Below are 25423 nucleotides of genomic sequence, written 5' to 3'. Positions count from 1 at the left end.
GAGGAGCCATTTTTTTATTGGCTTGAAATAAGGAGGCACTTGCTTGCGTACTGCCATGACCTTGGCGAGTCCATGCTGTCATCCTCTCCATGTATAGTACCAGTTAGTCGTGCTTCAAAACTGATCGGCACACCATTAAAAAAATAAAGGTGGATAACTAATGCGGCACCTCGGGCCAACGCGGCCAGATCGCATTTTGCATGAGAAATTACACACCATGTTTCATTGACTTGTGGTCCCGTTCCAACATATCAGTGAGACGACAGCGAGTAGTAGGAGTATTTCCGAACGGACGTGTAGGCCGAGGCGCCTCTTCGTGAACCATGGCAAGCTTGCAACCGTCCACCGACTCTTCGCCTTTCCCTCTCGATTTGGAACTATTGTCGCACGCTCTTCCTCTCCCTCCTCCATTTTCCTTCAGCCCTTCACCCTTTCTTCTACCATTGTTCGATCGTCTTCTCTCTGGAGGGAACAGGCCGGAAACGACCCCGTTATTCTTGCCCCGATCTGAAAGATGACATGGTGGAGGAACTCACTGGTCAGTGCGACGTCATCACCTCGGCTAGCATGGTAGGTTCGTTCAAGCCCATTCTCGACTCAACTAATAACATCATTACAAAGAACCCAAGAGTCAAGGAGCGGTTTGATCTCCCCTATCTTCTTCGTCGTGACCCTGATGACTGGCGCCGACACGACGGAGGCCTCGCCCTGTGCCAGTTGATGCCGCTTGATAATGATACGTATGATGTAAAGATGCCATCACTTGAGGGCAAGGCTTGGGCGGGCACAAATGGAGATTGGGTTGTTTACATTGGGTCCAACTGCGAGTGGGAACTTGTGAATGTGTACACTCGTCACCGGGTTCCACTTCCAAAAATCTCAGCACACTGCCCAGAGGTTGAGCACACAGGTAATGTACGCACGTTCAAATACGATCATGGTGACTGTCTTCTACGGAAGATAGCAATTTGTCGAGTTCCCAACCGCTCTTGGAATTACAACAACTATCAAGTTGTTGCTATCTTCGACAAGCTTGTTGCCGTCCTTCGTGGTTCGACTCGATGGATATTGCTCAAAAATCAGTTTATGTACACGGATGAGTATTGTGATGCAATTCAATAAGAGGGCCTTGTGTTTGCTGCCACCACTCATGGCACTATTTTTGCATGGCATCCTAGTAGTTTCAGTACGTTTGTCTTCCACCGTAATTATAATTGTTTCATCCACATGCATGCGGGTTAGCAAGTTTCCCTTTACTAATTAACCTTCTTCTTGTGTTTCCAAGGTCCTATGAACATCCCACCACCTATACTTGAAAAAAATTATAACCAAGGGGGAGGTGCCGATGGTGATGATCACGAGCATGAGGACGAGCAGCGCCCATATACTCTGTGGCGCCTGGCAACTAATTCCGATGGATCACCTCTTCTTGTGTGTATACAGCCCACTGATGATGTTACTGCTAAGGAAGCAGGTGTCTCCCATGGTCGCACTCTCCGGACCTTTTCCAACACCCGTTGCATGGTATTCGGGATGGATACTAGTGTGCTAGCGCCAACTGCTTCTCCCTAGCACAGAATTGATAGTCTTGGAAAAAACTCGCTCTTCCTTGGACAAAACTATCTGATGATGGTGAAAGGCGATCCAACTGCTGTTGACACATTTATGAGAAGCAACTGTGTCTATACCTCGAACATTTGGGTGGTTCCCTACCCCGGTACTGATATAGTAGGCCGCTTCAGCCTGGATGATCGCTCTTGCGTTGGTCTCCAGATCGACAATGGATGGCCCGCCACAGAGAATCACTTGTGGTCCAAAGGAAGCGTTTCCAACGCCGCGGAATGGTTGAGTTGAAGTTCATTTCATGGCTTGTTATTTGTTGTGTGGTGAAAACTTTAGTATTTATAATGTATCCTCGTTGTCAATGTGGGTTGATGACCTGTTGTATGTAATAAAATGATATGCCTGTGATAAACTTACTAAATTTATGAATGGCTTTCGAGTCGCTTCTCTAAATTTGTACTAGCTTCACATGCTTCGCGCGTCGGGCGGGTGTTTTTACTGTAGCCATATGTTAATGTGTTCGTTGTACGTAACCAGCACCTCGAATCCTCGATACTACTGTATACTATATACTAGTAGGAGTAAGTAGTAGGAGTAGTAGGGTGGCATGGGCCAGAACAAGCATTCATGTCCAGGAGTACGGCACACGCCACCACCACGACATCCATGTGGCACCATATTATTTCTTGGAGTCCGTGCTAGAGCAATCTCTTCAACCTCGTCATTTCTCTAACTTCAGCCATCGCGCGGCGGGCGAGGTGGGGGTTTGCCGATAGTCGGTTTCCTCAACTGCGGTCCCACTTGTAAGGCCAACTCCAACGCACGACCCCAAACGCACCTCCGTTTTGCACGAACTCCAACGATAATTTTGACTAGAAAAGCAAGACCAAAGAAAACAAGAACCACAAGAATACATTTTACTACTCATGTAAGTTGGATTAGTGCCTTCTCGATGCATTCATTGTTGATCTGTGGAGGCTCGATCTTGCGTGCTTATTTCTTCTTCGAGTGTAAAGAAGTAGACATTGCTTCCTCGCATCTAGTCTCATGTCTAGCCTCTATTCTAGTAGGAGTATCGACAAGTGCACTAATCTCATCTCTAGCCTCTGTGCTAGCTAAAAGTGATAGAACATCTACTAAATTGCGCTCTATCAATATATGGATGTACTCTTCTTCCCAATACCAAAACTTGCATCCATTCTACTCCCTTCGTTGCACAATACATGCCTTCGTTACAAGCAGAACCGAAGATTTGGCCGGGTTCTTCCTCCTTTTGCCGACACGTGGGACATCCAGCATCCAGGTTGTGTCATGAAAGAAAATAGAGTGGTAGTTGAAGGCACGAGATGTGCATCTTGGGTTAAACTGTAAATAGAATCTTACTACTCTTGAGTAACTCCAAAAGTAGCCACCGAAGATCTTTATTGGATTTGTTTTTCATGACCAGCACGTCGAGGTGAAAGATGTGTAGGTTCAGTGGGTCCTCTTGCATTTTCACTGACATGTGGGGCTGCATGTGAGCAAATAGACGATGGGCTCCGCGCATCCGCTGGCTGGCTGAGAAGAGAGATAGAGGAGGGTTGAGCACGGACTGCAGGAAATTTGTTCTACGTACCTCGATATAGGCTCGATATAGTGGGGTGGCATGGGACATAACTAGCATTCACGTCTAGCAGTACGACACACGCCACCCACACGAGTCCCATCCGACACCAATTTTCTTGGAGTCCATTCTACAGCCATCTCTTCTCCCTCCAGTTTTCTCAGCCATCGCGTGGTGGGCGGGGTGGGGGTTTGTCGATAGTCGGTTTGCTCAACTGCGGTCCCACTTGTAAGTGAAAATGCAACAGCGCACTCATTCCCGCTTGAGCGGCGTGCCAGACCAACCGTGTGGGGGTGCGATGCAAACACGGCAGGCTTTTCCTTTTGAACTCGTAACTTGTAAAATTTGGTCCTGCTCCATGGTGCGACCGATAGATAGAAAATAATGATTTTTCCTAGAGTAATGAGAAGTTTGGTTCTGGCGCCGTTCATGCATGCAGTACGTACGAAAATTATGAAGTTGATGAGAAAGGTAAGATAATTATTGTAGTATCATATACTACTACATGGATTTGACGGAAAGATAAAAATACATACGGATCCATCAACGTTCAAGGACATCCTCACGCCCTAGTGCGCCGGGTCACCAACCGACGTGTGAGGAGCGGCGGCGTTGGCGGCGAGATCAACGTGCTTCTGAACAGTGCCGTCCAAGGTTGCCCTGCGCTCCAAGAAGGCCAGCGTCCTATCGTCCTCCTCTTGCACATAGTAGTCCTTGTGGACAATTTGCACGTAGACGTGGGTGATTATGTTGATGGTGTCTTGCTGCGCCAGGCGCTGCGCGGCGAGCGCGACCTCGAGGTGGACATTCTCCGACACGACGGCGGCAGTCGCAGGGCCAGCAGTGCGTCGAAGAGGTTGTTACCATATTGGCCGTTGAGGGTGGCGGGCATCACAGAGCCTGGGCGCGTCGGCTGGAGGCTTATGTCAAAGTCGTCCGCAAGCTTCTTGACAACGGTGAACTTGTCGAGGAAACCAACGAGGACCTCGTCAAACAAGGAGACGAAGGTGTCGTCCAAGCGGCCCCTCGCCCTGGCGGCCTCAAGCAATACTACCTGGAGACATTCCTCGGTGCTGGGCCGCAGGCCGGTGTCGTGGACCATCTGGCACAGCCGGCTGATGCTTGCGCTCATCGCCTCCATGGGTCTAGCGTAGCTTCTAGTCAACTGATCTTGCGATTCAAGTGATCACTCAGCCCTAGGTTAGCGTGCGTAGGTGTGTAGGATTTCCTACTACTCCTCAGCCCTCTACTGCACCTGCCTTTAGATGTATGATACGTGGGCCAGCCACCCCCTGGGGCCATGTGTCATTCACCCAAAGGCAGTTCCTCACAGTGAATATCCGTTGGTCAAATTATTACGTGCTGCTCCTCACAGTGAAGTGACAAGACCCTGCGCCGGAGATGACACCTGAGTATAGGCGCCGTGTTTGGCATACCATAGTCAGCCTCACCGTCTGCAGTCACTATCATCATGGCTGTGGAGCTAGCCTGCTTACAACTAGCCCTGTTCGACATAATTTCCCGTGCGTAGATGCCCGTGCATTGCATGGAACACCAAGATTGGGGGTGGACGGCTCCGGCAGCGGCCATCGCGCCAGATTTTTCCATGGCCTTCTACTCCTAGATGTGGTGGGGAGGAGATGAGGCTGATTGTGAGAGACAAGGAGTTGTTTGTAAATAGGGAACAAGTGTGGGCATCTTTTTGCAAAAATGGAGAAGTTTGGTTTGTATGTGTCAGATCTAGATCCGACGGCTATTGGTGAAAGATGGGAGGCACAACATCATCACCAACTCAGGACCTGTTTGATTCACAGGATTTTGAAAACGCATGAATAGGACACGACAATATTACAAGTTTCAAACTGATATTACAAATGTTAGGAGTAATGCTGCACCTACGAAGAGGGAATTACTAGGAAGTTTACGTAAGAACTTTCGTTACTTTAGGTGGATGCAGCATTATCATACAAACTAAAATCCACCGCCCTGACAAGTCACTAATGGGCAAATAAGTTTTCGAGTCTCTGGCCACTTGATGTTTCAAAAACAAATTCAGCTTCTGCGGAGAAATGAGCTCCACCGTGTACCCGCGCGGGTGTGGCTGGGCACGAAGCGTGAGTACGTGCACGGTGCACCTATTCTCTTCTTGTATACGTACACTACCTGCGTGGGGTTGTGTGAGAGAGATACAAACCTAGAGAGATATAGTGTGGGTTCTTGAGAGTTTTTTTGTGGGGGAGGGGGGTCAATCAAAAAATTTAAGATATGCAATGTGTGTGAAATAGAGTCCTGGATATAACATATATATGGAGGGGGCGATCCACGAGAAGAGAGTGGAGGTATCATCGGCTTGAGGTGTCCATAGAATCGAAGAGAGGGATGATGTGTGTGTGTGTGCGCGCGCGCGATCGATAAAGAGTGCCATCGAATTTGTGTGTGCCCACGTCAAAGATATAGAGTGGCTGGCCTACTAGAACGTGAGATGGGACATGTGCAGTTTGTCTCTATGGCATGGCTACCTACCTGCAGCGCTCGACTATCGGTGTGTGGTGGGGGAAGAGGGAGGCCCAATTAACTATAGAGGTACAATGGCTGGTATATGTGTGGAGGAGGAGAGAGGCCTACCTCATGTATTAAGGAGATCGATCTGCCTCATGTATTAAGGGAGATCGATCGGCATCCATGCATATGTGCAGGAGATGAATAAGGTTGGGAGAGAGACAGAGCTAGAGTGCTGGAGGGGGTGGTAGTGGAGTTGCTTCTAACAAATGGTGGGATAGGCTTGCTAGACAAACGGAGGGCACGCTCGCAATATCAATAAGAGAGGAGATGGCTGCTTGTTGTCTGTGCACGTGCGTGTGAGAGACGGGTCAGGAGGCATGCACGAATGATGAGGGGGGGACGATGTGGCTGTGGTAAGCAGACGTAACTACATAGGAAGATCAATCGCCCTTTGTAAGAGAAAGGAGAGACATAACTTGTGAGGTACATCAATCGATGAGGGGTAGTTAAAGTCGATCTAGGTATATGTTGGGAGATCGATCGGTATACATGCATGTGTGTGTTAGGAGCAAATGAGGCACGAGGAGAAGTATAGAGAGAGAGGGATGCATGTAGGAGGTGGTACGAGAGGCATACTATATCGAGGGAGGAGTGTGCGAGTACGAGAATGATGAAAAGAGTGGTGGGAGTGAGGCATGGACGGTGACAAGCGAAGAGGGGAAGCTTGTGTTTGTGCTAGGCACACCTGGCTAGAGAGGCATATCGATCGATGTGTGTCGTAAAGAAGGAGTTGGGGGCCTACACACCATGGGTGAACGACCTAAAGTGAAAATATGAATTTGCGCGATGGAGCTAGAGAATGCCGAGGGAGGGTGAGAGGGATGCGGGCGTGTGCATGCACAAGAGAAAGTTAGCGCTAGCTACAAAGATAAGAGGGTTGTGTGGGTGTAAAAGACGAATAGAGATCATATATACTTCATTATAAAAAGCGAGTTCAGATATTTGAAGAATTTATCATAGTGTTTCAAACCGACGGATGTGTGAATATATATAACGGTGACACACATGGTGTGGTTATGAACATGGTATACTACATTTAATATATTTTATCTCTACTCTTATAAAAAACGGAGTTGTTGATGATGGTGTGCCTGCCATACTACATTATAGGCCGTCTGATTTATATCTGGTGGATAGCAAGGAAACTATGATGGTTGAAGTTGGCAACAATCATGATTGTAGATTCTTATTGAAATAGAGAAACAAATTCAAATTTAGTTCGAATTGCAGCGGTAGTATAGACATTTGGAATGCACTAAAATGTTGGTATGAGTAGGTTACATGCATTATACAGCAAGCAAAAAAATTTAATCGGACATAACATGGATTCATACTCCCTCCTTCCATCTATATAGGGCGTAATGAGATTTTTAAGACCTCCTTTGACTATTGAAAAGATTAATAGTACATGACATGCACAATGTGAAAATTATATCATTGAAAGAACCTTTCACAGACGAATTTAATGGTGTGCTTTGTGTAAGTTGCATGTCATATATCATTGCTCTAATATTTGGTCAAAGTTAGCATCGAAAAATGCATTAGGCCCTATATAGATGGAAGGAGGGAGTAGCTTTGAATAGCATTTGTATAGTAAAACGGGGCAAGACTCTCTCTTTGTGTGGTGTGAATAGTTTTATTTTTTCGTTTTCTTTTTGGTTGAGGGAAGTGCGAATTGATTTGGTATGTACAAGTACAATATTACTACACGTTAGGCTTGTCCCTAAAATTCAACCCGTGTCTTGTTATATCCCAAAAATTCGGATATCGTGCTCCCAAAACTGGCGCCTTCACAACCCGCGCCTTGCTATCCTGAAATTACAACGCGCGCGAAAACTCCCTCCAGCTGCCAAATCCCTACACGCCAAATCCCCCTTCTAACCCTGAGTCGAAAGGGCCGCTAGTTCAAATCGGTGGGGGGTACTTTTGTAACACACCCTACATTTTGGACAAGCGCGTTCCTAAGTCATGCTTCACCCCCTCCCATCGCCCCCTTTTCGCCATTCGAAATCCCAGGCCTCCATAACCTCTCTGCTCCAGCCGCGAAACCCCACCCTCCTCCGTTCGCCACGTCACCGCTACCCTGCCGGAGCCTCTTCCCCGACGACGTCGTCCACCGCAACAGCTCGACGTCCCTCGTCCACCTCCCCGGATGAGAATCCGTCATCCATCTCGCCGTCCCGCTGGTGCAGCCGCCCCATCCTCCACCTCCAAGGAGCTGCTCCGACGATCGCCTCGTCTATCGCGGCTGCTCCATCCCCACAGCGCCGCCTTAAGCTGCTCCACCGGAACTGCAGCATCCTCACTGACTCCTCGGACGAAGCCAAGGCCTACTCGGCGCCATCAAAGAGGTTGTACACTCATCGCATCGCACCTTCTCCTTAACTCGACCTCCCGACGCTGACGGTGCTCCATCCCGCACCCCCACGGAGCGGCTACCTTGAAGCCGGCGCCGCGGGCGACATCTCCATGGTGGCTCTCCCCCAGTGCGAGGCCACTTTGGCGGCGGCGTCCATACCAGCCGGATCTGCTACTGCTGCTCTGGCTCTCGCTCGATTGCTCGCTCGCCCAGCTGCTGCTGCTCTCCCCCTCGCTCGTGCTGCTGCTCTGCTCCGATTAAGCCACACTTCAGTCGACTGAATCGACTTTTGGGTCAGTCGATTTTCAGGGGTTGGGGGGCTTGCCAGAGTTAAGGAAGAACCACCCGCAGCGGGAATGGGGGCTCGCCGGAGAGGTACCCCACTATCTATCTTAGGGTTCAGGGTGGGGGACGGGGGGCCTAGAGGGCTGGCCAGGGCGGCGGTGGCGAGTTGTTTCGGGGCGGCGAGGCAGCGCTGGGGCCGGCGGTTCGGCCGGTGGTGGCTGGCGGCTCGGGGGGGTGCAGGTTGAAGATGAACTGCAGGCCCTCCCTAAACTACATGTCAAGTGCCTCTCTGCTACCATTGCGTTCAGTTTCGACAGTAGCATTCAAATTCCACAGTAAATTTCAGTTTCGACAGTTAAGTTCAGAGTCAACAGTTTTTACCTCATCCGTTGTAGTCAGGTGGTTTTTGGTGATGTTAATTTTACATCCATTTTACATCATCTATTGGAGATGCTATTAGAATCCCACTTGAGATTGACGATGTCTGTCTTGTGCTGCTTCAGCCTTGACGTCTTACAGCTCACCGGAGCTACTCCAACAACAGAACGATCCATCACAATAGAGCAGTGCCCTGGACGCCGTCTACAGATTCCTCAGATCTTCCTCCACACCTCCGTCAGCCACCTCTGCCTCAACTACTTCAGCGACCAACCCAATGATGCTGAGGTCGACACGGCTACGACAAAGAGGTTGTACACTTGTTGCATCACTTATTACTATACATTCACGTCGATCCATTAGGGCTATTTTGGTTCAACGGAAATACATCGATCCACTAGTTGTTACCATCACTCTAAATTTCTACATGCTCTCCTTACATAATCTCACCATATTTTTTTCGTATGCATGTCAGATATTGTACACATTCATGCTGAACATGTAGAGAAAAAGAGAAGAGTTTTGCGCGACAATACAATGTAATGCAGACATCGCTCCATGGTGGGTTCAATGGCAAAACCTCCCCACCCCTCTCCAGATTGTAATCCAGAGGAAGATATCTGTTCTGAGGCGGATTCGGACGCCGCTAACCACTCCTATTTACCCCCCAAGGTGTTTGCTCTACCTTGGCATGATGATGTTAGCCATACCATGCATATGTTGCCTTGTAGTGCCTACTTTTGACATCATATATGTCATCTCCTTAGCTTAGACATGTTCTGTAATGCCACATGTTTAGTTTCTATATCATATATGGGAATTATGCAGTCTCATGTCTTTTAGCCAGCCATAATATATGTGAAATGTGCAATGCCATCCTGTTTAACCAGCATCATATATTTTAATGATATCTTGCCCATCCTTTTCTTCATTACATTTCCATTTGTCGACAACGTTTGTACATTAAACTACTCTTCCTGTGAATCAGCCATTTGGGTGGGAGATGGAAAAATCTGGAGTGAAAACAAGGCCTTCAGAGCAGACGGTGCTACCTGTCCAAGCAGATCTCTTGTTGGGTCCCGATAGCTCCTCAGAGATGGATTCAGAGACACATGACCAGTCCTATTCCCCCACTGAGGTGTATGCTCTAACTTGGCACGGTTATACTGCTCATATCATGCATACGGTGTCTTGCATTGCATAGTTTAGACATCATATACACAATATCCAACACCACGTTCTTAGTTCAGACATCATATTGAATGCCCTCTGTTTAGCATATAAATCACATATGTGAATTAAATGATGCGATCATAATTACTTAGATAACATGTAGGTGAATTATGTCATGCGATCCTGTTTAGTTATTCATCATATCTTTGAATTATGTTATGCTATGCTATCCAGTTTAGATAGACATCATATATGTGAAATTATGTCATGCTATCCGTTTTAGTTAAACAATATACATGTCAACTATTTCATGCCCTCTTTTTTCCACACTATCTATTGCATCTGTCTCTCATACAATGTATGTACATTCAACTATGTTTCCTGTTTATCAGCCATTTGAATTGGAGCGGGTGATGCCAGTATCTAGCGGACTAAAAACACGGTCTTCAAAAAAACAGTGCTACCTCTTGGTGGAGATAGCACCCCGGTTGTACATGCACAAGAACCAGCCCTACCACACATAACCCAAACTCTCGCAGATTGTACCCCTACTACGATGGACAGAGAACCAGCTTCACCCAATCTAACCCAAACCCCAGCCGATAGTAACCCAGTTCCTATTGACACAGCACCATCTCCACCACAGAGCTCCCAAACAAGAGCAGTTAGTAAGGCAGCTCCAGTGCCCAAAGGGCCAGTACTATCACGGCGAACCCCAACTCCACCAGTTAGTACGCCTATTGCTGTGGAGGAAGCACAACCAGCTAGTCGTAGTTTAGCATCTATCGCATTTGATGTTGTTAAATCGTATGTGCGTATCTTCCCATCTTGGAAATATTATACTGAAGATGAAGGAAAATGCCAGTTGCAGGTGTTTGTCCAGGAGTTATGTGTAAGTAATGTTATTCATGGCAATTACTTTGCTTCGTTACATACATCCTACCTCCATGATGGTTATAATACAGCAAAATTTCCCATTTTTCTCTATAGAGAAGGACCGATTTGGAAACTCAGGATGAGGTAACATGTGCTAATACCTCTGCTATCTTCAAGAATGATTGGTGGCAGTATCGGAATTACCTGAAGAAAACGTACTTCACCAGCAAAGAAACTCATCAAATTCCCTTACGTTCTCCTGAGACACATTTACTGGACGATGACTAGGAACACCTTGTTCTGTACTGGTCCTGAACCAAGAATGTGGTAAGGTCTATGAGCTCATTTTCTATTTTTAAGTATTATATTCTTGCATCTTACTATACTATGTTCATGTAGAACAAGTGCCTAAACCTGAAGAACAACTGTTCTAATTTAAGATTCCATTGCTACCATAGGACATAGATATATGTTTATTTGATGATTTTATTATGTACTAGTACTTGGCAATAGAAGACTTGGTAGTTTAATCCTATCCACCTTACTAATGAACTGGTTCGCCGAAATGAGTTTCATATACTAGTACATGCCAAACTTGTTATGTGTCTGCTTGTTTCTTCTTTTAGAATGCTGACAGGATATTGGGGAAGAGTGCCTTATTAAGCAACGGTAAAGGAAGTAATACAGATAAGGTTCAGGATAGTGACACATCCTGTCTTGGTTTAGTGTTGGAGTTATGGGCCACTACCGCTTGCACAAGCTATTCAAACTCACTGTCTGAATCAGTTCGGTTTCTTGAGTCTGAACTACAAGCTGAAAGACATCGTTCAGCTGTGCTGCGATAAGAAGCGGAAGGACTGCGGAAGTCCCTGGAGCATTCAGATGCATACTTTCTGGTGCAACAGCAAGCGTTGGAGGATTTTAGCACCAAACAGGACAAAGCTAACCAGCTTTCTAAGCTTATTGCCAGCATGGTGGATACCCAGGATAACGTTTCTTGAGCTCTTCTGAAGTTGTTTCAGTTATGCTCTTGTTTTGCTACCACGTTTATTTGCACTGGTGGCCAATTTTGACGGCCAGTGTATATGATATGCTGCTTTGTTCCCTATATTTGCACTGGTGGCGAACTTTGATGCCCAGTGGATGTAATATGTGTAATAGCTGTGATAGCCTAGAGTTAGTTGCTTGCTTATTTATTTCCTTGTTGTCTTGTTTATTTGTTTGCTTGTAGTCATTGCAGTTCTTTTTCCGCGGTTAACTAGTGGCTGCAATAACCTATTTTTTAAAACTAGGCCACAATAACCATGGGCTAATATTTACTGTAGTGACACTGGGCCTCCTACGGGCCGTAGAAACAGTGGGCCTTCTATGGGCCGTAGAAATAGTAGGCCTTCTACGGGTCGTAGAAACAATGGGCCTTCTACGGGCCGTATCATCAATGGGCCTTATACGGGCCGTATGATCGATTGGCCAAACATGGGCCAATAACAGGCCACATTATGGCCGTAAACGGGCTAGAGTTGGAATCGTCCATTCATGGCCCGACCGTAACGGGCCATCGTTAATAGGCCGTATTTGATGACGCTATGAAAACGGCCCAACGTATTAACAGACCACAAATGGGCCGACTGTAACCACGGGCTGAATTTGGCCCACTAGCAGAAAATGATAGTAACGGGCCGTAAGTAAACGAATGCTGGAAATGAGCCCAAGAATAAATGGGCTCTAAGAAGGCCGAAAGATAACATGGGCTGGAAATGGCCCAACAGAATAACAGGCCGTTAATGGGTATAAAGTGATACACTGTTCATTACGGGCCAGTTTCACCACGGGCCGTTAATAGGCCAAGAGTTACATAGGGCCTCATATGGGCCGAAAGACGTCATGGGCCATACATGGGCCAGAAGTGAAAATGGGCTGGAATCATATTGGATGGCCCAGATGATGCTACTAGGCCTAATTCGGATAGGGCGTAACGGGCCTTGGGTTAGCGGGTTGTAAATGGGCTATATGCGAACAGGCCGTTAACTGGCTTTCCATGGGCCGGCCCGCCACGTTATGACCAAGTCAAACGGGCCGGCCTTTTCACAGGAATGGGCCTCTATTGGGCCGTGCCATGTGTCGACGTATCATAGGTGCCTTCTGTCCAATGAGTGGATGACATCTGTCCCAATGATGAGCCGACACGTGTTTCCTCCAGCCAATGATGATTTTACACGTGGAAAATCCCCATTGGTCGGGGCTGTTAACGGGTTATCGGATCCAAAACCCGACCCGATAGCTTAACGGCGTTCCATTACAGTGGATGCCACGTGTCGGTCACCCTTGACGAAAGCACTTCTGTGACGCGCGATTTATCGTCATGGAAGTGGACACTTCCGTGATGATAATTTTGGTAATGTCATGGAACACTTCTATGACAGCACAGGTATGACTATCTTGATTCTGTCATAAATTTGTCATGGATGTACATGCATGACAAAAAATGCGACCTACTGTGACAAACACGTATCATCACGGAAGTGTATTTTTTTGTAGTGTCCATCGACCCAATCGCAGGTTTATCTAAGTTGTTACAGCTAGTGGTACGCCGGACTCGTCTAATGATACGTCTCCGTCGTATCTACTTTTCCAAACACTTTTGCCCTTGTTTTCGACTCTAACTTGCATGATTTGAATGGAACTAACCCGGACTGACACTGTTTTCAGCAGAATTACCATGGTGTCATTTATGTGTAGAAACAAACGTTCTCAGAATGACCTGAAACTTCACGGAGCAACTTTTTCGAAAATATAAAAAATACCTGCAAAAGATGAAGGCCAGGGCACCCACCACCTGTCCACGAGGGTGGGGGCGCTCCTACCCCCCTAGGGCGCGCCCCCTACCTCGTAGGCCCCCTGGTAACTCTCTGACACCAACTCCAACTCTATATATTGTGTATCAGGGAGAAAAAAATCAGGGAGAAGAAATCATTGCGTTTTACGATACGGAGCTGCCGCCAAGCCCTAAAACCTCTCGGGAGGGCTGATCTGGAGTCCGTTCGGGGCTCCGGAGAGGGGAATCCGTCGCCATCGTCATCATCAACCATCCTCCATCACCAATTTCATGATGCTCACCGTCGTGCATGAGTAATTCCATCGTAGGCTTGCTGGACGGTGATGGGTTGGATGGGATCTATCATGTAATCAAGTTAGTTTTGTTAGGGTTTGATCCCTAGTATCCACTATGTTCTAAGATTGATGTTGCTATGACTTTGCTATGCTTAATGCTTGTCACTAGGGCCCGAGTGCCATGATTTCAGATCTGAACCTATTATGTTTTCATCAATATATGAGTGTTCTTGATCCTATCTTGCAAGTCTATAGTCACCTATTATGTGTTATGATCCGTTAACCCCGAAGTGACAATAATCGGGATACTTACCGGTGATGACCGTATTTTGAGGAGTTCATGTATTCACTATGTGTTAATGCTTTGTTCTGGTTCTCTATTAAAAGGAGGCCTTAATATCCCTTAGTTTCCGTAAGGACCCCGCTCCCACAGGAGGGTAGGACAAAAGATGTCATGCAAGTTCTTTTCCATAAGCATGTATGACTATGTTCGAAATACATGCCTGCATTATATCAATGAACTGGATCTAGTTCTGTGTCACCCTAGGTTATGAATGTTAATGATGAACCGCATCCGACATAATTCTCCATCACTGATCCATTGCCTACGAGTTTTCCATATATTGTTCTTCGCTTATTTACTTTCCCGTTGCTATTGCTATCATCACTACAAAATACCAAAAACATTACTTTTACTACTTTTATCCTTTGCTACCGTTAACTATCATATTAACTTGCTACTAAACACTTTGTTGCAGATATTAAGTTTCCAGGTGTGGGTGAATTGACAACTCGGCTGCTAATACTTGAGAATATTCTTTGGCTCCCCTTATTTCGAATCAATAAATTTGGGTTGAATACTGTAACGCTGACGATGCGGCTATATCTCCCACGTGTTTAAGCACGACTTAGAGGCATAACCGCATTGTAAGAAATGTCGCAAGTGAGGTAATCTTCACACAACCCATGTAATACAATAAGGGAAAAGGTACATAGTTGGCTTACAATCGCCACTTCACATAATTACATGAATAAAGCATTACATCATCCAGATATAATCAAGGTCCGACTACGGAACTCAAAATAAAAGAAGACTACCCCAAATGCTACACAGATCCCTGATCGTCCCAACTGGGCTCCATTACTGATCGACTGAAACGAAACAACACAAAGGACAAGATCTTCATTGAGCTCCTCCTTGAGCTTGGTTGCGTCACCTGCTCGGTAACATCGGCACCTGCAAACTGGTTTTTGGAAGTATCTATGAGTCACGGGGACTCAGCAATCTTACACCCTCGTGATCAAGACTATTTAACCTTATAGGTAGGGTAAAGGTATGAGGTGGAGCTACAGAAAGAACTAGCATATATGGTGGCTAACATACGCAAATGAGAGCGAGAAGAGAAGGCAAAGGCACAATCAATGAGCTATGATCAAGAAGTGATCCTAGAACAACCTACGTTCAAGCATAACTCCAACACCGTGTTCACTTCCCGGACTCCGCCGGAAAGAGACCATCACGGCTACACACGTGGTTGATGCATTTTAATTTAAGATAAGTTTCAGGTTTTCTAAAACCGGACATTAACAAATTCCCATCTGCCCATAACCGCGGGCACGGCTTTCGAAAGTTCAATCCCTGCAGGGGTGTCCCAACTTATCCCATCACAAGCTCTCACGGTCAATGAAGGATATTCCTTCTCCCAAGACAATCCGATTAGACTCGGCATCCCGGTTACAAGACATCCTCGACAATGGTAAAACAAGTCTAGCAAAGCCGCCCGAATGTGCCGACAAATCCCGATAGGAGCTGCACATATCTCGTTCTCAGGGCACACTCAGATGAGACTAGCTACGAGTAAAACCAACCCCCAAGTTCCCCCGAGGTGGCCCCGCAGGCAGCTCAGTTCGGACCAACACTCAGAGGAGCACTGGCCCGGGGGGGTTAAAATAAAGATGACCCTTAGGAGCACGACTCCCAAGGGAAAAGTATGTGGTGGTGAGGCAAATGGTAAAACCAAGGTTGGGCCTTGCTAGAGGAGTTTTATTCAAAGCGAATTGCCAAGGGGTTCCCGTTATAACCCAACCATGTAAGGAACGCAAAATCCGGGAACATAACACCGATATGACGGAAACTAGGGCAGCAAGAGTGGAACAAAACACCAGGCATAAGGCCGAGCCTTCCACCCTTTACCAATTATATAGATGCATTAATTAAATAAGAGATATTGTGATATCCCAACAAAATATCCATGTTCCAACGAGGAACAACTCCAATCTTCACCTACAACTAAGAACGCTATAAGAGGGGCTGAGGAAAGCGGTAGCATAGCCAAACAACGGTTTGCTAGGACAAGGTGGGTTAGAGGCTTGGCTTAGAAATATGGGAGGCATGACAAGCAAGTGGTAGGTATCGCAGCATAGGCATAGCAAAAGAGCGAGCAACTAGCAAGCAAAGATAGAAATGATTTCGAGGGTATGGTCATCTTGCCTGAAATCCCGCAAGGAAGAAGAACGAGTCCATGAAGAAGACAAACGGACATAGTCGAACGGTTCCTCACAAACGCGACGTTATGGGAACCAACCGGAAGAAGCAACATCGGAAAGAAGCACACAACATAGTAAACAACCAACACATGAACATGGCATGATATGCGGGATGCGGTGCATATGCATGATTTGGAAAGGAATGATTGAACTTGGCCTCAACTTGGAAATCCAAGAGTGCCACTGGAAAGGTGAGTTGATTTCAATCGAAATCGATATAAAGATTACCGGAAACGGATGCACGGTTTGGAAATGGCAAGGAAAACAAATATGGCACCGGTCTGCGATAATCAGCATGAAGCCATCTAAATACATCAAGAACTACGTGCTAGAGCACTCCAACATAGCAACAAAATACATGGCAGGGATCCACACATGATGCTTGACAAAAGATGAACACTGAGCTACGGCTAGTTCGCTCAATAACAGGTTCAAACAAGCATGGCAAAAGTGCAAAAGATAACAGGTTTCAGACTATGTCCGTTCAGAGCACGATATCATGCTACAGGAACATATCATGGCAAAGCAAGGCATGCCATGAAGCTACTCAAAGCATACAACAAAAGTCCCTTAGTGACAATGAGCCAAAAGGGATCAGAAAATACAATTGCAAGCATGTGAACATAGCAAAAACATAAACAGATTCAGACTTAGTGAAAAACTGGAGCATGCAAAACAGATATCAAGTAGGCATGTTTACGAGCTCGATGCACTCACTACAAAGCATGGCGTGATAATCTAAGCATACACCCAGCAAGTAGGCATGGCATAGAAGCTAGACATGGCAAGAACAACAACATAGCATGCACGGATCAACAACAACAAGCTCGGCAAAATCGCTAAACATGTTAACAATCTGCCAGGAACATTTTATAGCAAAAGTAGAGCTCGATTGACTCAAGCTAGGGTGCTCCATAATATCAAACAAAGACAGGGATGGATAGAGCACAACAATATCTACAAAACATCCTTACTGATCATGCTCAAAAGAGGCACATATCACTAGGAAACAACATGAACATATGGCATAAAAATAATGACAAGGCAAGGACTTAGTGAAATTCTAAGCCCCTGAAATCAGCATCATTGAGTAAGCTACTTTGCATGCTTGTGCTAGTCACCACAAAGATCACACAAATACATGGCATACACCCCTGTAAAGATGGCATGGCATATAACAAAACACATGTAGAGCTCAGGATCATAACGTGCACACATTAATCATGGCAAAAATGACAAAAGTGCATTTGCTGAAACAGATCTGAAACTATCCTCGCATAGCCCTCTTCCAACAGCATTTCGGGCATCAAGATGAGCTCAAATGAAAATGATGCAATGAGATGAAATGATGTAATCGTCGAGGCGAACATTTTGATATGCTACACGCACGAATCGGAGCAACGGTGATGAAGTTATGATGCGATGAATATGTATTAAGTTTACCGGGTTTTAGTCGACGTTTAGACGTCTCCGTGAATGTCAACCTCACTATAGGGCGAATTCGAGCTCGGTACCCGGGGATCCGCATTTGGACGGAGGCCGTGTTTGGATGGACGAGTGGGTGGATCTGATCCCACTCGGACCAGATCTGACCGGAGAAACTCCGGCGAGGGGAGGCCCTTCCAGCGATGAACGGCTACGGGCTCCGGCGAGCACCGGCCAGAGGCGGCGCCGCGGGGAGGATCGGTGGAGGAGGGCACGGCAGGGGCGCGGAAGGCGGCCTGCGAGCCGCTGTCGCCTGTGGCGAGCACGAAGGGGCGGCGAGGTGGCCGTGGGCGGCGCCGGCGAGCCCACCGCGGCGGAGCTTGGCAATGGCGGCGAAGGCGTGGTGCGGGGAGGCGCGAGGAGGCGGCGTACGGGCAGGCGGCGGCGCGAGATTTGGCCCGGTTCGGCCCCGCGCGGGCCGGATCTGGGTCGGCGGGCTTCGGCGGCGGGGAGGAGAGAGGAGGTCCGGCGGGATGACGTGTCGCGCCCATATTGGTCCGGCGCGGCGGTGCGGACATGTCCCGCGCGGGGATGTTTTGTCCGGTGGCGCGAGGTAGAGGAAGGCTAGGGTTAGACCGCGAATTTCGGAGGGGATCACATATATATAGGTAGAGGGAGTGTAGTGACCAGACCTCAAACGGTCCAATCTCTGTCCTCCGATGTCATCCCTGGATCAGTAATGCTGACACACTTATTACATCGAGTGACTCAATAGAGAACTTATTACAATAAATATGGCTTAAGGCCATCTAATAACGATAACAGCGGAAGGCTTGGAAGATAAGTGAGTCCATCAACTCCAACGGCATCACTGAGTATAGAACCATGACCTAAAACTCCTTAATCATTGTCTGAAAAGTCTCCAACATTAACGTTGCAGCCCGAAACGGGTCAGCACATGGAATATGCTGGCAATGTAACACATAGAGAGTAATGGAATGAAACAGCTATTCTATATGCATATTTGGCTGGTGGAAAGCTCTATGGTTATAGTTTTGCGTAAAGCCAATTTTTCTCTACTGCAAAGGAATAAATTTATTTAACTATCATGGTGGTTATTAAACATTGAGAATGGTTGACAGCATTCTCAATCCCAATTAAGCATCATCATTAAACAAACCCATCAAAATTAATTTTTATAGTAACATGTTGAGATTCACATGATAATCCAGGTACTAGATACTCAAGATGTCCATAACCGGGGACACGGCTAACCATGATTAGTTTATACACTCTGCAGAGGTTCGCACACTTTTCCCCACAAGACTCGATCTCCTCCGTTGGATTTCTCGCACTACATGGTGTTTGAGAAACGGATGAACAAGACATAGTCTTTCAGAAGCGCTAGCACCTTATGATGGGTAGACCGTACCACCTACATCCCCTACATCTGCTAGTCTACCACTGTAAGAGTTCGCACGACTTAGTCAACTATGCTAGAGCCCATAATAGCTTGTGGCTCCACACGGAAGTTTCTAGCATGAATAATCTAATGATCCCTTTGAGCCTGGGTGGCGGTCCATAAAGAAAAACATGCAATCCTGGAATACCCAGGTACCTCAATCCACCCAGATGTGTGTTTAAGTTGCCACCTTAAATAAACCATTAATTAAAAATCTCACATCTGTCATGGATACACTCACCCAATCCACGTCTACTAGCATAGCATGGCATAATAAGCAAACGTAGAAGTAACTCCCAAAGGTTTGATAATAAACAGGTAATAGGTACTACCTCAACTACTTCCCAAACCCACAATTTAATTAGATCCTAATCATGCAATGTGTAAGGATTGATCTAATGCAATAAAATTGGGTAGAGGGAAAAACATGATCAAAGTGTTACTTGCCTTGCTGATGATCTGGGAAACCTAGCGCTTCGAAGTAGCAAGCGGCGCACTCCGGGTACTCTATCGCAAACAAACAAACATACAATAAGTACTCACTAATGCACATGTAAAACTCAAATAAGAGATCTAACCAGAAAGTTCAACTTAAGAACTCTGGTTGGCAAAAGAGTCAAATCGAACAAAGCAACGAAAGACAAAAGACAAAAGGAACAGGCTTCCTTTACTATTCTGGATCTAAGGCAATTTTTACAGTGGCAAAAACTTGTTTAAGTTAGTTAAACGGAAAGAGGGTTTCGAAACGAAACTCCAGGCGCTTGAATCACCTGATTCCGATAAACGAGCGAAAAGTTAGACTAAAACGAAAATCGGATCAGAAATCACGATCAGAAAAATCACGGATATAATCCGAGAAAAAGAAAAACTACGAATAGTTTAACGAACGGACGTTCATTAACTGAATCTAAACGAAGAACTCGTTCATTAAAATGAACGAACGAGCGAACGCTCACTAATTAGCCTAAACCGGAAAAAACCGATCTAAAGAAAAAAAACGAAACTAAAAAAACGAACGAAAACCGGCGAAAACCGAACGAAAACCGGCGGGTCAACCTCGGCGACTCGGCGGCGAGACGGGCGGCGGCGGCTCCGGCGAGGCGGCGGCGTCGGCGGCGGTGGGGTCCGGCGGGGTGGCGGCGGGCGGCGGCGAGGGCGCGGCGGCGGCAGCGAAAGGCGGCGGCGGCACAGGCGCGAGGCTCGAGGCGGGCGGCAGCTAGGGTTTCGGCCCGGGGTAGGCCGACTGCTTATAAAGGCTGAGGCCTGGAGGAGTCCGGGCCTAGCACGGCCCGTAGGTTGGTTCAGACGTTTTTTTTAAATACTTTCGCTCGAAAAAAAACAAAAGGACTACTAAACGGACTCCAAAAATCCCAAAACAAATTTTCCCTGGCTTGTAAAATAAAGCCACACAGGATAAACATTTATTTGGGGCCTAAATGCAATTTTGAAAAACGCGCATTTTTTTCCTAAATTCAAATAAAATAACAAATAAAACCAAATAAAATCTTAAATGATTTTTTTATTAAATCCTCAATATTTCTTTATTTTGGGAAAGTCATTTTATTCCCTCTCTCATATTTTTTTTGTAATAGAAATAATTGAAGATAAAATAAATAAAATCAAAAGATCCTATTTTCAAAATTTGAGACAACTCAAATATGAAAATAACAAAATCCCCAACTCTCTCCAAGGGTCCTTGAGTTGCTAAAAATTTCTAGGATCAACCAAAATGCAATAAATATGATATGCAATGATGATCTAGTGTATAACATTCCAAATTGAAAATTTGGGATGTTACAAACCTACCCCCCTTAAGATGAATCTCGCCCTCGAGACTCGGGTTGGCTAGAAAATAGGTGAGGGCGGTCTTTCAGCAATTCTTCCTCTCGTTCCCAGGTGGCTTCATCCTCCGTGTGGTGGCTCCACTAAACCTTGCAAAACTTGATAACCTTGCTGCGGGTGACTCGACTGGCATACTCTAGAATCTTAACTGGTTTCTCCTCATAGGTCAAATCACTATCCAACTGAATTGCTTCCAGTGGTACCGTATCTCTCAGCGGTATGTCAGCCATCTCTGCGTGGCACTTCTTCAACTGGGATACATGGAACATGTCGTGAACTCCCGACAATCCTTCGGGCAATTCCAACTTGTAGGCTACTTCTCCCATACTCTCCAAAACTTTGTATGGGCCTACAAAACGTGGTGCTACTTTTCCCTTAACTCCAAAGCACTTAACTCCTCGAAGTGGTGATACTTGAAGATAAACTCAGTCTCCGACTTCGTAAACTGTCTCCTTGCGTTTAGAATCTGCATAACTCTTCTACCTGGATTGAGCTACCTTCAGCCTGTCGCGAATTAATGTCACTTTCTGTTCAGATTCCCTTATCAGATCCGGTCCAAACAACTGGCGGTCTCCAACTTCATCCCAGGACAATGGGGTCCTGCACCTCCTTCCGTACAAGGCTTCGAAAGGGGCCATCTTCAAACCGGATTGATAGCTGTTGTTGTAAGAGAACTCTGCATACGGCAAATTCTCGTCCCAGCTAGATCCGTAGTCTAGCGCACAAGCTCTTAGCATATCCTCCAAAATCTGATTGACTCTCTCAGTCTGTCCATCTGTCTACGGGTGAAAAGCTATGCTAACTCCAGTCTGGTTCCCAAAGTCTCATGCAACTGATTCCAGAACTTTGAGGTAAACTGGGTTCCTCTATCTGATACAATGCTCCTTGGAACTCCATGCAGACATACGATCCTGGTCATGTATATCTTTGCCAACTTTGCACTGGTATAGGTAGTCTTCACTGGAATGAAATGAGCTACCTTTGTCAAACGATCGACTACAACCCATATCGAGTCATAGCCTGAACGTGTTCTGGGCAATCCTGTAATAAAATCCATGCCTAGCTTATCCCACTTCCATTCGGGTATCATCAATGGTTATAGCAATCCTGCTGGCTTCTGATGCTCTGCCTTCACTCTCTGACATACATCACAAACTGCTACATACTCCGCAATATCCTTCTTCATTCTGGTCCACCAGAAAATATCCTTCAAATCCAAATGCATCTTGGTACTTCCTGGGTGAATCGAATATGGTGAATCATGGGCCTCTTGTAAAATTAACTTCCTGATCTCCGGATCATTTGGCACATAGACACGGTCTTCAAACCATAAGGTATCATGATCATCCTCACGAAATCTCTTAGCTTTTCCTTTGCTCATTTTCTCCTTAATAGAAGCAATCTCCTTGTCAGTCCTTTGAGCTTCTCTGATCCTATCCATCAACGTAGACTGAATCTCCAATGCTGCTACATAGCCTCTCGGGACTATTTCCAAACATAGCTCTCGAAGATTTTCGGCTAACTCCCTTGGTAAATCTCCCGTCATTAAGGTGTTGACGTGGCTATTACGGCTCAACGCGTCAGCTACTATGTTAGCCTTTCCGGGGTGATAATGCAATTTCATATCATAATCCTTGATGAACTCCAACCATCTCCTTTGTCTGAGGTTCAACTCCTTCTGTGTGAAAATATACTTCAAGCTCTTGTGATCCGTGTACACCTCGCAATGGTTTCCAATCAGAAAATGTCTCCAAGTCTTCAGTGCATGCACTATGGCTGCTAACTCCAAATTATGCGTAGCATAATTCAACTCATGAGGCTTAAGCTGTCGTGAGGCATATGAAACAACTCTTCCTTCCTGCATAAGCACTGCTCCAAGTCCTCGACGTGAAGCGTCACAATACACCTCATAATCCTTGGTCTGATCCGGTAAAATCAACACTGGTGAGGTAACCAAACGTTTCTTCAACTCCTGAAAACTAGCCTCACATTCCTCAGTCCATATGAACTTGGTATCCTTCTTCAACAACTCCGTCATAGGCTTCGCAATCTTTGAGAAATTCTCAATAAACCTCCGGTAGTATCCTGCGAGTCCAAGAAAACTCCGGATCTCTCCAACTGTGGTTGGTGCTTCCCACTTGGTCACGGTATCAACTTTAGTGGGATCTACTGCTATACCTTCTCCGGATATAACGTGTCCGAGAAATCCAACTTCTTTCAACCAAAACTCACATTTGCTAAACTTGGCATATAACTGATGTTCTCTGAGCTTTCAAGAACCAAACACAAATGCTCCTTATGCTCCTCTTCATTCTTCGAGTAAACCAGGATATCATCAATGAACACTACGACGAACTTATCCAAGAACTCCATAAACACTTTGTTCATCATGTTCGTAAAATATGCAGGTGCGTTAGTCAGACCAAATGACATAACGGTATACTCGTATAGCCCATACCTAGTGGTAAAAGCCATCTTGGGTATATCCTGTTCCCGAATCTTCAACTGGTGGTATCCTGATCGCAGATCGATCTTGGAAAATACCTTAGCTCCTTGCAATCGATCAAACAGATCATTGATCATCGGTAGTGGGTATTTGTTCTTGATGGTTACGTCATTCAATCCTCGATAATCGACAACCATCCTTAACGATCCATCCTTCTTTTCTACTAGAAGTACTAGTGATCCCCAAGGTGAAGAACTTGGGCGAATGTATCCTTTATCCAGTAACTCCTTAATTTGCTTCTTAATTTCCACCAAATCCTTTGCAGGCATCCTATATGGTCTCTTTGATATTGGCCCTGTGCCTGGCAAAAGCTCAATCAGAAACTCAATATCTCTATCCGGTGGCATGCCTGGCAATTCTTCTAGAAATACATTAGGGAAATCCTTCACTACTCGTACTTCCTCCTGCACAATTCCTATTAAACAATTTGCTTGAGTCCTCTTTGGCACATGTCGGGATACATACTTGATCCTTCTCCCTTCTGGGGTGGTAAGCAAAATTGACTTACTGGCACATTCAATATTCCCTTCATACTTTGATAACCAATCCATGCCTAATATCACATCCAATCCTTGAGATTCCAACACTATTAGGTCTGATGGAAATACGTAGTTACCAATCCTTAATGGTAACTGATCACACCATAGACTAGCCATATATTCTGCTCTAGGCGAGGTTACTAACATGGGTGACCTAAGGGCTTGGGTTGGCAGTTTATACTTATCCACAAATCCCCTTGATATGTATGAATGCGATGCACCAGTATCAAAAAGAACGAGTGCAGTAAATGACTTAACCAAAAACTTACCGATTATTGCATCCGGCTACTCTTCAACCTCCTCCACGTTAACGTGGTTCACCTGTCCCCTGTTGAAAGGGTTCGACTTCTTCCCAGAGCTTCCATTGCCATTTCCATTCTGTGATTCAGGACATTCGTTGGCATAATGTCCGGTCTTCTGGCACTTAAAGCAAGTGACTTGGCTCAAGTCTTTCTTGGCTGGGGTTGATGGGTTGGTGCGGTTCTGGCCGTTGCTTCCTCCATTCCCATTACCAGTCTTGGGGCCATTGTGATCGTGCGAGTTACCTTCTCCATGGGTATGCTGGAAATATTCCTCCCGATCTAGGGGTAAAACGTGGCTTCTGTTGAGCTCCAGAATTGTACCTTCCTTGTCCATACTTCCTCTTGCGATTCTCAATTTGCTGCTGCTTCCCTTCAATCATAAGAGCACGATCTACCAACTCCTGGTAGTTGTTAAAGGTTGCTACCATCAACTGCATGCTCAACTCATCATTCAGTCCTTCCAGAAACTTCTCCTGCTTTGCTGCATCCGTAGCAACGTCATCTGGGGCATAAGATGCTACTTTACTAAAGTCCTCCACATACTGGCCAACTGTCCGTCCTCCTTGGCGCAAGTTGCGAAACTCTCGCTTCTTCATGGCCATAGCTCCTGCTGAAACATGGGCAGTTCGAAAAGCCTGCTGAAACTGGTCCCATGTGACAGTATCGACAGGGAAAGTGGCTTTGAAATTCTCCCACCATGATGTTGCGGGTCCTTCAAGCTGATGTGCGGCAAACTTCACCTTCTCCGCATCCGTGCATCCTGCTGTGGTCAACTCTCTAGCTGTCTTGTGGAGCCAATCATCTTCTAGTATCGGCTCAGTGCTACTGGAAAACACCGGTGGGTTTAGCCTAAGAAAACGGGCTAAGTGATCAACAGGTGGTGGTGGTGG

Source organism: Triticum urartu, chromosome 2 (genome assembly GCF_003073215.2).
Source record: "Triticum urartu cultivar G1812 chromosome 2, Tu2.1, whole genome shotgun sequence".
NCBI classification, from domain to species: domain Eukaryota; kingdom Viridiplantae; phylum Streptophyta; class Magnoliopsida; order Poales; family Poaceae; genus Triticum; species Triticum urartu.
The sequence above is the reverse complement of the archived record's forward strand: the minus strand, read 5'-3'. Positions refer to the sequence as shown.